This window comes from Rousettus aegyptiacus, unplaced genomic scaffold, assembly GCF_014176215.1.
Source record: "Rousettus aegyptiacus isolate mRouAeg1 unplaced genomic scaffold, mRouAeg1.p scaffold_m13_p_2, whole genome shotgun sequence".
Lineage (NCBI taxonomy): Eukaryota > Metazoa > Chordata > Mammalia > Chiroptera > Pteropodidae > Rousettus > Rousettus aegyptiacus.
In genome coordinates, this window is record NW_023416295.1 from 156094311 (window position 1) to 156106894 (window position 12584).

General features: G+C 39.9%; 2 pseudogenes; one reads left to right on the forward strand and one right to left on the reverse strand.

Annotated features, from left to right (window-relative positions):
• The first annotated feature begins 6767 nt into the window (after positions 1–6767).
• On the forward strand, positions 6768–6886 carry LOC118613901 (annotated as a pseudogene).
• Positions 6887–12073: 5187 nt separating this feature from the next.
• On the reverse strand, positions 12074–12192 carry LOC118614853 (annotated as a pseudogene).
• Between the last annotated feature and the right edge of the window lie 392 nt (positions 12193–12584).

Consider the following 12584-nt stretch of genomic DNA (forward strand, 5'->3'; position numbering starts at 1 on the left):
AGGCGTTGTGTACTGCTGTTATGGCAACGGGGGGCGGGACACTTTACTTTTGCAGTTGACAACCGTTAAGACAAGAGCTGTGGGCTAACCGGACTGCATCAGTAGTTGACAGGTTACAAATCCACTTTCTCAATACCAGAAACCCGGATGAGGGGCGTTAACTGGCCGATGGAATAAAACAGTGGGCGGGGCTTAGAAATATGCACCAGGGAGGAAGAGGAGGCAGGGCTGTCCATTACGTCACCTGAGACCTTAAAGGGACGGACATCCTTAATACAAAGTATTGTGAATTCAAGAGAAACTCATCCCCTGAAGCAAAAGGCTGGGAAGAGGAGCAAAAATACCGATGTACGTAGTCTGGTTACCGCCCCCTTCCCCCATCCTCCAGTCGCATAGGTGCCACTCACTTGTTATTTTCAGGTCGACCTTTGAAGTGGGCGTCCAGGCCCAAGGTATTTTAAGATCTGAGTTGGAGTCTTGACAGATCTGCAGTTTAATAGCAACTTAAGACTCCACTTTCTCATCTGTAAAATAGGCTTTACTATACCAACTGCCAGGGATTGAGAATAAATCTAATCTATGCTAAACCGTTGTACAGATTGCTAAACTCGGTTTGGGAGTGTTCCACTCCTCATGTCTTGGACTGGTTTGATGCAAACCTTTTGGGAAGAAAATCCAATATGTGCCCACTAAAATACTCCTCACCCAATGTTGTTATATGAATAATCAACAAGAACTGATACAGCCAAACCCAAGCACTCAGGCCTTTGTGACTTGTTGGAGGACATGAAGAAGAGAGAGGTTCAAATGCAGCAAGTGTTTTTGGAAAGTTTGGGCCAAACATTATGTGAAATGCCTTTACAAGTAGTATTTAATCTCCACACCAGTCCTGTGAGATAGACATGTGAACAAAGAGGAAACTAAGACTCAGGGAAGTTAATGACACAATTTCTGCCTGAGGAAAGGGGGAGATCATCAATCTTGTAGAATCTAATATAAATAAAACAGTTAGGCAGCAAGGTAAGATATTACATGATTAATTGTTAAATCATGCATTTCAGACTTTATATAACAGGCAAAGCGGTCCAGTGGAAGATGTGGTGGGCTGGATGGAAATCAGGAAATCAATCCTCTTGCCTTATGTAGCTTGGGTAACATAGGTAATAGACAGATCTTCTGTTCACTTGGTGTTGTGAAACGAGCAGAGGTTTTAAAGTCGGAGAGACACCAGGTTCAAATTTGACTCTACCACTTAATAGTTGTGTGTTCCTCAGCAGCTTTTATGATTTTACTGAGGTTTAATTTTAACATTCGTGAAAGAGGGATAAAAATATCCACCTCAAAGGATTGTTAGAAGATTAAAAGAGACATTGTAAATTGCCTTGCATTTAGTTGACCCTCAGAAAACATCTCCCTGCCCCTCCCTATCCCTTGCCTGGTTTCTCAGTACTGGGGTTGTTGTAAGGAATAAGAAAGATTAAATATGAAAGCACTCTGAAGGGTTAGGAGTGCTATGCAAATGAAAGTTATTGTATTATTGGACTGTGGAGAAGGAAATAATCCATGTGGTGTGATGGAGTCAAAGAGAAGGGATGTGATTTTCCTGGGCTCAGAAGAAAGAGGAAGACACAGTAGATGGGAAGAAAAAAAAAATGTGACATAAGGATTAGGGAGGTATCATTTAGCATACATTTGTTAAGCAGTAAGTCTGGTGGTGTGCCTGATGGGCACTCAAGGACTGTAAAACACTATCCCTGTATCCCTGTCTTCAGGGGGTTTACAGTCCAGGGACAGAGTTAAATAAACCAGTAATTCAATATAATGAGACAGATGTTATAATAATGATACCCAATACTTACAGAGATTTTACTGAGTGTCAGGGAATAATTTTATAATGCATGCGTATACATAATATCATATATTCAGGGCAGAGCGTCCAGACAGAGGAAACACCTTTGGTAAAACCTGGAGGAGAAAGAGCTCACTGCCTGTGCAAGGAAAGCAAGGAGTTCTGTTGGCCTTAACAGTAGGCGCGCTTAGAGGGATGAGGCAGGAGCAGCAGAGCTGGAGCACACTAAGAAGTCTGGACTTATCCCGAAAGGATAAGGAGCCATCAAGGTGTGTAAGGAGAGCTAGACACTCCATCATCCTCCTTGATGACATCCATGCCCCAGTGGCTGGTATAGATAGAATCTCTTTCAATTATAAAAGTAATAGGTAATTAAAATAATAATGCAAATTATAGAGAAGTGTACAAGAGGCACATAAAAGTCCATGATCTCCCTCAGCACCACTCTCATTTATTAATAAAGATAAAGATTTTTTAAAAAACAAAAGTGGTATCAATCATACATACTGTTCATCAACTGGATTATTGTCATTTTAATGTAGGGAGGAGGCAAGAGGATTAAAAATGTTAATCAAGCTACATTCAGAGATTGCAACATGCTGATCAGCCCTGCTGCCGGCCAGAAAGACACCTTCAGAACAAAGGAAGATTTCTACTTGGATTGTTAGCAACCCATTTCCCATACCTGTAGGAGGGGAAACAGGAACAATAGTCTTTAAGTGGCTGCCCTACACAAATAAATCATTCATTCCCTATGGCTAAACACACGGGGAACCTATGTATTAAAGGCTGGGAACTGTCAGCAGGCCTTTCAGGCTACATACTCTTCCCCTTCCCCTTCCTCCATATCAAAGGAAATGAAAACTAAAGAATGATATCTAAACTAAATTCCCTGAATACTCAGGGTCCCTCTCACTGTCCCTTTCACTCTCTGCCTCTGAGAGGTGACCACACTCTGTGAGTGTTACCCCTTTTCTAATAAACTTTCCTTTTGACTCTAACTTTGGCATATGTGTTGAATTCTTTCTACACTCTCTGCTAAAGGACCCTCTTCTCTCGGTGCAGGGCTTGGTCTGCCGCCACCAACTCGGAGGAAATGTGCCCTGTCCTGCATCAATTTAGTAATATGTCTTGGACATCTTTCATATCACTAAACATAAATCTACCTCTTTTTGATAGTTGTCTAGTCTTCCATTATATGGTCATATGGTAACTTTTAAACTTCCCTGTTGATGGATATTAACTTAAAAAATTGTCCACATTATAAACAATGCTGCAGTAAAAATCCTCATAGATACATCTTTTCTCTTCTACATGAGTACTCTGTAGCGATATTTCTCAAATTTTAATGTGAATAGGATCAGGCAATGAAAATACAGATTAAAACATAGATTCTGACCCCACAAAAGATGCCAAGGGTGCTTGCCTACATACCACACTTTGAGTAACATGGCTCTGCAGAATACAGTCTTAGAAGGGACAATTTTTGGGTTTTTTGGAGAACTTTGCCAATTATAATAGGTTGAAAAATAGATATGTTATTATTTTAATTGGATTTTTTTTATTATTGGTGAGGTTGTTCTCTTTATATGTATTTGTTTGCATTTATTTAACAAAATGGCTATTCACATCCTTTTAAATGTTTCTGCTAAGTCATTAATTTTTTAAATTGATTCATAAGAGCTCTTTAGATATTAACTGTGGCAGAAACCACCAGTGCCTACCTAATATTCATTCTTCCCTTCTCCCTAACAGAACTGTTTTTAGACAGCTTTAAAACATAATTCACACAGCATAAAATTCAGCCATTTAAAAGGTACAATTCAATGGTTTTTAGTATATTCGGAGTTGTGCAATCATCACCATAATCAGTTTCAGAACACTTTCATTACCCCAAAAAGAAATCCTCTACCGCTGATCCATTACCTCCCAATTCTCCTATCCACCCACACCCCTGACAACCACTAATCTCCTCTCTGTTTCTATAGATTTGCCTATTTTGCACTTTTATATAAATGAAGTCATACAACATGTGTTCCTTTGTGGCTAGCTTCCTTCACTTAGTATTATGTTTTCAAGTTTCATGTGTGTTATAGCACATATCAGTACTTCATCCCTTTTAATTGCTTAACAATATTTTATTATATGGTTTATACTACATTTTATTTATCACTTGATGGACATTTGAGTTGTTTTCATTCTTTGGCTATTATGAATAATGCTGTTATGAACATTTATGTACAAATTTTTGTGTGGCCATATGTTTTCATTTATTTTGATTACATATGCAGTTAGTATAATACAAAAATAACACTTTAGTATCAAAATATTGAATTCTTTGCTATAATGAAGACTATGGAAAATTTATTCTAAAATATTTACAATATCAAAATATACGTTCATTTATTTAACTATACACATTGAATGCTTACTGTGTACCAGGCATTTTGCTAGAAGCATGAAATACTATATGCAAAACCCCACAGGAAATTATTTTCATTTGAAAATCTATTACAAATAAAACTTACCTCAGATATTTCAGCTTAGTTTATTGGCAATTTTTCCTTACAAGTGGAATTGTAAAGAGTGGAATTGCTGGGTCATATGGTAACTGTATATTTAATCTTTTGGGAAACTACCAAATTGTTTTCCGGTGTGTTCTCACCATTTTACGTTTTCACCAGCAGTGTTTGAGGATTCTTTCTCCACATTCTGGCTAACATTTGTTATTATCTGTGTAGCCATCTAGTGGATATGAAATGGTATTTATTAAAGTTTTGATTTCCTTTTTTCCTGATGGCTAAAGATGTTGAGTATGTTTTTACGTGTTTATTGGCCATTTGTGTATCTTCTTTGGAGAACTATATCTATTTAGACTTTTTGTCTTTTTAAATTGGGTTTTGTCTTCTCATTATTGAACTAACAGAACTTTTATGTTATTGGGGCAACATTGTGCCCAGCTAAAAAACATTTCTCAGCCTCCATTGCTGATAGGTCAGTGACATATCAGTGAAAGCCATTGGGTGAATTTTCTAGAAAGCTTCTTTTTCCTCCTCCCCTTCCTCTTCCTATCTAAAACAGAAATGAGATGGCTGGAGTTCCAGTAACGGTATGGGACCATGAGTTAATCCAGAGAATATAAACCACATGGTAAGATATCAGAATAAAAGTGGAGAGCAGCAAACAATATTGAAAATATGAAGCTTTCATCTCAATCTTAACTGCCTGTCCACAGGCTTATTTTATATAAGAGAGAAAGATTGGTTAAGCCGCTGTTTTTGAGGATCTGCGTTGTAGCCAAATACAATTCTTAACTGATAACAAATCATCTCAAGATTTAGTATCTCACAACAACACTTATTGTCAGTTTCTGTGAATCAAGAATCCAAGAGTGGCCTAGCTGAATTACAGAACTGTCAGTTGAGGCTACAGTTATCTGAAGGCTCGACTGGGACTGGAGAATTTTTCTCCAAGACAGCTACTAGAATGGTTGTTGACAAGACAGTTCCTTACTATCTGGGCTTCTCTATAGGGCTGCCTGAGTGCCTCCACAATTTGGCAGCTGGCTTTCCCAGAACAAGTGATCCAAGAAAAGAAGAGACCAAGATAGAAGTCACTGTGGTTTTTATGCCTTAAGTCTCCAAAGTCACACACCATCACTTCCATTTTATTCTATTCTTTAGGAGCTAGTTATTGAATCCAGCCCACACTCAAGTGGAGGGGAATTAGACTCCTCCTCTTGAAAGGATGAAATGATTTGTAGGCACATTTTAAAACCACCACACAAACAACATTAACTTTCTGTCTTTATTCATGCTGAAAATATTTTTCTAGTTTGTCTTTTCACTTTGTTATAGTGTCACTTTATAGAAATTTGACATTCGTATATAGTCTAAACTCAGTCTCTTCTATAAGAGTTCTGAATTGTGTGTCTGGTTTAGAAAAGCCTTTCTCATCTCTAAGGTTATGAAAATATCTTCTCATATATTCTCCTGGTGTGTATGCATGTGTGTATGTGTGTGTGTGTGTGTGTCTAATTCATCTGAAATAACTTTTGTATATAGTGTGAGGTAGGGATCTAACATTTTGCCAAAAAGGAAGCTGATTTTCTCAACAGCATTTGTTGATTAAGTCTTCTTCCCTACTGATTTGAAATGTCATCTTTATTATTCATATATATATATATATACTTTCTGGCCTATTATTTTTCATTGATCTATATGTGTCTGGCTATTTCTGCTTTACTATCACACTGCCATAGCTATTGATTTTTCTTTATAATTCATGTATCCTGCTACCTTATTAGTTCCAATAATAGTTTATCTATTGGATAGAGAGAAATGGAGAAGTTTACTAAATTGTAAGAAGTTAAGTTCTTAAAATAGAAAATGTAGATTAAGTATATATATATGTATATATAGTGTATACACACACACACACACACACATACACACATATGGTATATGATTCATTGCAGGCAAAAGAAACTCGAACCAGAAAGAAGGGGAAGCTGAGGATGGTAAGGGCCTGGAGTAAGAAGGTGGGATAGAAAGGAAAGTTCAACAGGACTCAGCAACTGAATAGACATAAGGTATGGAGAAGAATAATATATCCAATGTATCTTGTCTCCAGAACTGAGATGATAAATTCCTGTTGTTAAAACTAGCTAGTATTTATTAGCAAACTAATAAAAAAAATGTAGTAAAATAATGAGAAGGTGATGAGTTTTGAGTACTTTATTTAAATTATGTTCATATAATTTTATTTTTAATGATGGCCGCATTTAATAACCAGCTCACGGAATTCCCGAAATTAACAATCAGCTATTATGAGCCTGTACTAGCCAGCTCTAGCAGCACACCATTGTGTTCTCCACTGAGTCTCAAATTTCTATTTCTAATCAAGAACTCTGTCCTCAGTATACAGCCATGTTACCCTGAACAAACCCTATCCTGTCTGATCTCAGAAGCTAAGCAGGGTCAGGCCTGGTTAGTACTTGGATGGGAGACCACCTAGGAAGACCAGGTGCTATAGTCATAAAAAATAAAAAAATAAGGGATTGTAAGCAGACAAGGTCCTTGCAATCTGTGAGGTCAACCAAGGGTTTACCTTGCCTCAAAAACAAACAAACAAAAACCCTCTCTTCTCAGTCCCAGGCTTATACAGCCAATCTCCTACTTTTATGACTAACAGACATCTCAAACTTGATATACCCAAAACCAAATTCTTTATCTTTTTCCTTAGCTCTGCTTTTCTGCAGTGTTCCCTATATCACCATTTGGACATTCAAACCAGAAACCCTGGGTCATCCTTGTCATTTTTTCTCCCACAATGACACCTTTTCCCACTGGCCCCCATTGACTCTATCACCAGGTGTGAGCTGTTCTACCTCCAATGTATCTAGACTCTGTCTACTTCTCTCCATTTTCTGAGACACTTCTCTGGCCCAAACTAGTATCATCACTCCCTGAACTACTACAGTAGCCTCCTAACTAGTTTTCCTGAATCTACTCTTACTATCACCCAACCGGCTTCCATGAGCAGCCACAGAGTGAGCTTTTCCATTGTAAAGAGAACCCTCTATTTAAATCCCCTCAGTCTTTCCCATTGCTCTTAGGATAAAATACCATCTCATCAACACTGCCTATAAGCAAAGCCCAGCAAGATCTGTCAAGACCTTTGCTAGTGGGTTTGAGCCACTCCGGGGCCACACAGCCCTCTTTTCAGTTCCTCCTGTCACCAAGTTTCCTCCCTCTTCAGAGCTTTCACTTATAGACTTTTGTGTGGAACTCAACTAACTCCAGCTCATCCTCTAGGCCTCAGTTTAAATAAGACCTCAGAAAGGCCATTCCTGACCTCTAATCCAAATTAGGATCCCCACTGTTCTCAGCTTTTCCTTGATGATAGTAGTAAACACAACTTGTCTTTATACATGAATTTGTGGATCAAGTTTGTTCCCTTCTAAATGTCATCAAGAACTTTTATGTTGGTTTCTTCTAACTCCAATAGACCTTAAGTTTCATTCTGCATTCTACCACCTGGCACAGTGCATGCCACATAGTGAGTACTTAATAAATCCTTGCAAAATGAATATTAAATGTGCTTATTCAAAGACACCTTCCCCTCAATTTGAATTTGTCCTTATAGATAAAATGCTCTTACCTCCTCCCTTCACTTTGAGAATCATTGATAAGGGATGAACAAAGGACAAGCCAGGAAGATATCCCTAGTTAAGATTCCCTATAAGGAAGTAGAGGCCCTGAGGGATATAAAAGTGGAAGGAAAACTCCAAAAATTTGAGTCAGTATTTTAAAAATTAGCAAGGATAGACAAATGGCTATTAGATTTGGCAATTAAGGGTTTCGAAGATTGACTAACCTAGGTGAGGTTGACAGTTTAAGGGGGAGCTGTTATTGTAATAAGTGTGCTCCTCAATCCTGCAGTTTCTAACTCAGCCTGGGTGTCTCCTACTTCGGAGCTCCCTCCTCCAAGGTGAATAAAATGATTCTCTCCTGTCCGAGGGTCAAGAGACATAACTACTCTGATAGCAGTAAGAGAGGGAGCTAGGGAACCAAGGAAAATTTTTTTGAAGGATGGAGAAAGTTTCTTTAAATATAAAGAAACTCGGAGTGTAAGCCGTGATTAGAATTGCAGAAGCACTAGTCCCTTCCACTCCTTTCTGGAGCCTTCGGAATGAGCTGACAACCCGCAGCCGGCTGAGAGATCAATCCCTTATTTCTGCCCTGGGGCCTTTGTTCTCGTGGTGCAGAACGTTCCAGACAGATCGCAGGCGCCGGAAGGCGGTTGGTGGCGCGGGAGTTGCAGTCCTGGGAAGGGCCTTAGGTTGAGGGCGCCTGGCTCCTGGCTCTGTCGCGCCTGGCTAGTGCTGGGGCGGGCCAGGAGGAGACCACAGCAATGGGTGCCACTGCTCTGGGGCGCGGGAGCGTTCTGGCCACTGCCTGCTCACGTGACCAGCGGTAGTCAGCGCCCGCTTGCCTGCCCGCCCGCCCCAGCTCTGCAGTGGTTACGCAATTGGCCCCCTGCTGCGATGCTCAGCCGGCATCTCTGGGGCTGACATTTTCTGCTGTCGCCATCTCGTCAGCGCCCTTGAGTTTTTTACAGAGTGTCTTGTGGTTTTTGAATCCTTACACAGCTGTTTACCAGCAGCTCTGTAGCCTTGGACGAGTCATTTAACCCAGTGATCACCAACCCTTTTAGCACCAGGGACCCCATACTCCTATGAGAATCTAACGCCTGATGATCTGAGGTGGAGCTGAGGCAGTGATGCCAGCGCTGGGGAGCGGCTGCAAACAGGTGAAGCTTCCCTGGCTGGCCCCCTGCTCACCTCCTGCTGCACAGCCCTATTCCTAACAGGCCATGGACCCCTACCTGACCGTGACCCAAGGGTTGGGGACTCCTGGTTTAACCTTTCCAAGCTTCAGTTTACAAAACTGAAAATTGGGATATCTTTGTTGTAGAGTTTAAAGGAGATATGGTGCCATTTCATCACAGACACATGTAACATGAACTTAACAATACTCGGATTAAACAGGGCAGAGATAGCCAGCCATCATTCCACGCGAGTATGAGATTGGAGACTGGGCTATGTTCTCTTGGCACCAGTTCTGGGTCTTTCAGTGCGTGTATCTTATGAGGCTGACTGCGATTCTAGTGGTTTGTTTTTAAAATTAGAGTATAATGTTTTAAGATGCCTCTTTTCCTTATAACATGACCCATGTGAAGGCAAACTAACCATTTCATCTGGCATCTAATCAAAGAAATAGCAATCCCTTAACATACTGGGGATAGGGACAGGGTGGAGGGACTAGCTTCCTTATGGAGGGGTGGTATGTCCATCTCCAACATGGCACAGAAATATGACCTTGAGAAATCAACATGTGCAATCAAGATTCAACAAATTTGTGAAGCCAGGTCTTCCAGTTCTCTTATTATTGCTCCAGTGACAGCAAAGTACATATGATAACTCTTTAATGGTGACTAAGCACTAAATTTATACCCGGAAGAAATGAATCAGAAATCTGTGCCTAACAGTGGCAATACATAGGAAAAAAAGGGAAAAGAAAAGCTCTTGGTCTCAAGTCATAGTTCAAACCTCCTGCCAGGAAAGAGCCTTCAGATGGGAAGTTTTCAAAACCAGCCATGAATGGCATAAATGTTTTAGAAACCACTTTAATTTCAAAAACTCGAAAAATGTTGGTGAGGCTGTCTGTGGAGGAACAGGCAACAAAACACACCCGGAGGAACTGAAAGGAATTACTGGCCAAAGGGCCATCTTCCAGAATATGAGAAGCTGGTATCTTTTTTGGGGGTGGGGGTGGGAGTGGAGGTGTGGGACCAGCTGCTTTCATATTTCCAAACTAGAAATGCAAAGCCCTGATTCTGAAGCAACTAATGATCTTGTGACTGCCCTCCATCTCTCTCTCTCTCATGATGGTAATATAGCTTTTAATAAACTCAGACTTGTTCTATGAGGACACAGATCCTAGTGCTGTGGGGGAAAAAAAATCTACTTATACTCTAGCAATCAAATGCAAAGTCCTGAGTATGGTTTTACAGTGCTCCATTCTAGAAGTCCAGTAGGACCTCAAAGAGAAAGGCTTTGGCTTTAGTGTTGCTGATCATGGACAGCAGTACCATGCTAAGGTACCACGTACTTTATAAGTGTGCTCATAAAGACAAAGAAGTCTTCCTCCCCTCAACATCTCCCTTGTCCTTCGCTCTGCTGATTTAAGCATGATTTGCTGTTTCAAAACCACATACATAAGACTGAGCTTCCTCCCTGACTCCCAGAGCTATGAACGCTGACCCTAATATTAATGTGGGAATGAGCTGGAAGAGTTGGAAGTTCTTCAGTATTGCCAGTTGCATTATTTATATTAAACAAGCATGGAAACGATCAAGCCTAAAACAGTCCATGCTTGTTGAGGAGAATGTGTTTAGGATTTTCAAGGGTTTTCTATTGACAAAGAAGTGAAACTCATTGTTTAAGTGGCCTAGCAAGTGGATCATGGTGGCTCTGTGGAAGAAATTGAAGAGCTTCTTGAGAACCACCAAGAAACATTAATAAAAAGCTTGGGGAACTGATAAGATCCCCAGAAGACAAAGATATTATGAAAAGGAAGAGAAGACTTGTTCAAATCTTCATGGATATGTTGAAGTGTTCCATGCTGCCAAATACCTGAATGATTTAATTTTTAAATAAAAGTACTCTATGGAGAGAAATTGAATATTACATGTGGTTAAATCTATACATGGTAAATTTTTATAACCCAGCAATTGTGCACATAAGTATGCACCAAATAAAAATGAGTGCCTTGGTTCACCAAAAGACTTGTACAATACCATACATAGTAGCTTTCTCTATAATAGCTAAAAACTGGAAACAACTCAAATGCCCATCAACAGTAGATACACTACAGTATATCCATACAATGGAACACTGCAAAAAAAAATTAAAATGAGTTACTATGTCATGTAACAACATGGATGACTCTCTCAATGTTGAGAAAAATAAATTAGACACAAAAGAACACATACTATATGGTTTCATTTATATGAAAATAAAGAAAAGCCAAAGATAATCTATACTGATAAGAGTTCAAATAGTAGTTGCCTTTAGGGGTATAGTGTTAGAGAAAGGGCAAGAAGGAGCCTTCTGGAATGCTGGAACCAGTGGTCACACAGCATATAAATAGGTAACAACTCATTGAGCAGTCTAAGATTAGTGTACTTTATATATTTTACATATCAATAACAAAGTAAAAAGTTAAAAATTACTTGTAGAATTATGGGATATTTAAGCTATTATCAACAAATGTTTGAGCAGTTCAAGATCTAGTGGCAACAACCGGTGAATACCACGTTTTAAGCAAGCAGCAGCTGAGCAGGTGTGGGCAGCTTCCCAAGTTGAACTAGAGTCAGCCATGGCTTAGGCTCACTCTCTGTCCCCTAAGCCTTCATCCACTTGGTTATTGCACAGGTCCTATGCTATAACTCATCACAGGCCGCTATTCACAGTCACGATGTCATTATTTTTGTTATCACACTGGCAAGAATATCCAGGTTGGGTGGATGACAAATGTTCAGGGTCATATCTTTCTATTTAATATGCTTTCTCCTCTCTCTCAATCTCTGTCTCTCTCTGTCTCTCTGTCTCTGTCTGTCTGTCTGTCTGTCTGTCTGTCTCTCTCTCTCTCTCTCTAACTGCTACAGCACCTGGTGTTCCTAAGTGGTCTCCCATCCAAGTACTAACCAGGCCCGACCCTGCTTAGTTTCTGAGACGAGACAAAATCGGGCACATTCAGGGTGGCATGGCCGTAGACTCTCCTTTCTCTTTAATTAAAATATTATAAAAATTTATCCTGTACATTATTGTATATATACTGCCACATATTGTATTTACCTCCAAATTAACATGCTGTCCTAATGGACGGGGTAGGGATTTTCAAAGGTAATTTTGACTACAGGACATAATTGTCACCTGATATCTCTCAACTCTCTGTCCCCTCAAAATGTGAAGCTTGTAGCCCAGTGCCTGACACACATAAAGTGCCAGTTCAGCCCCTTCAGCCTAGACTCCCACCTTCCACAACTCACACGTGCTGTCTCACCAAAGCAGCCAATGGCCCAAAACATCTTGTAAGCAATCAAACTTGAATTTTCTGCTGCACTGTATCCTCCTTGACCCTCTTCTCACTCTATACACTCAGAGATC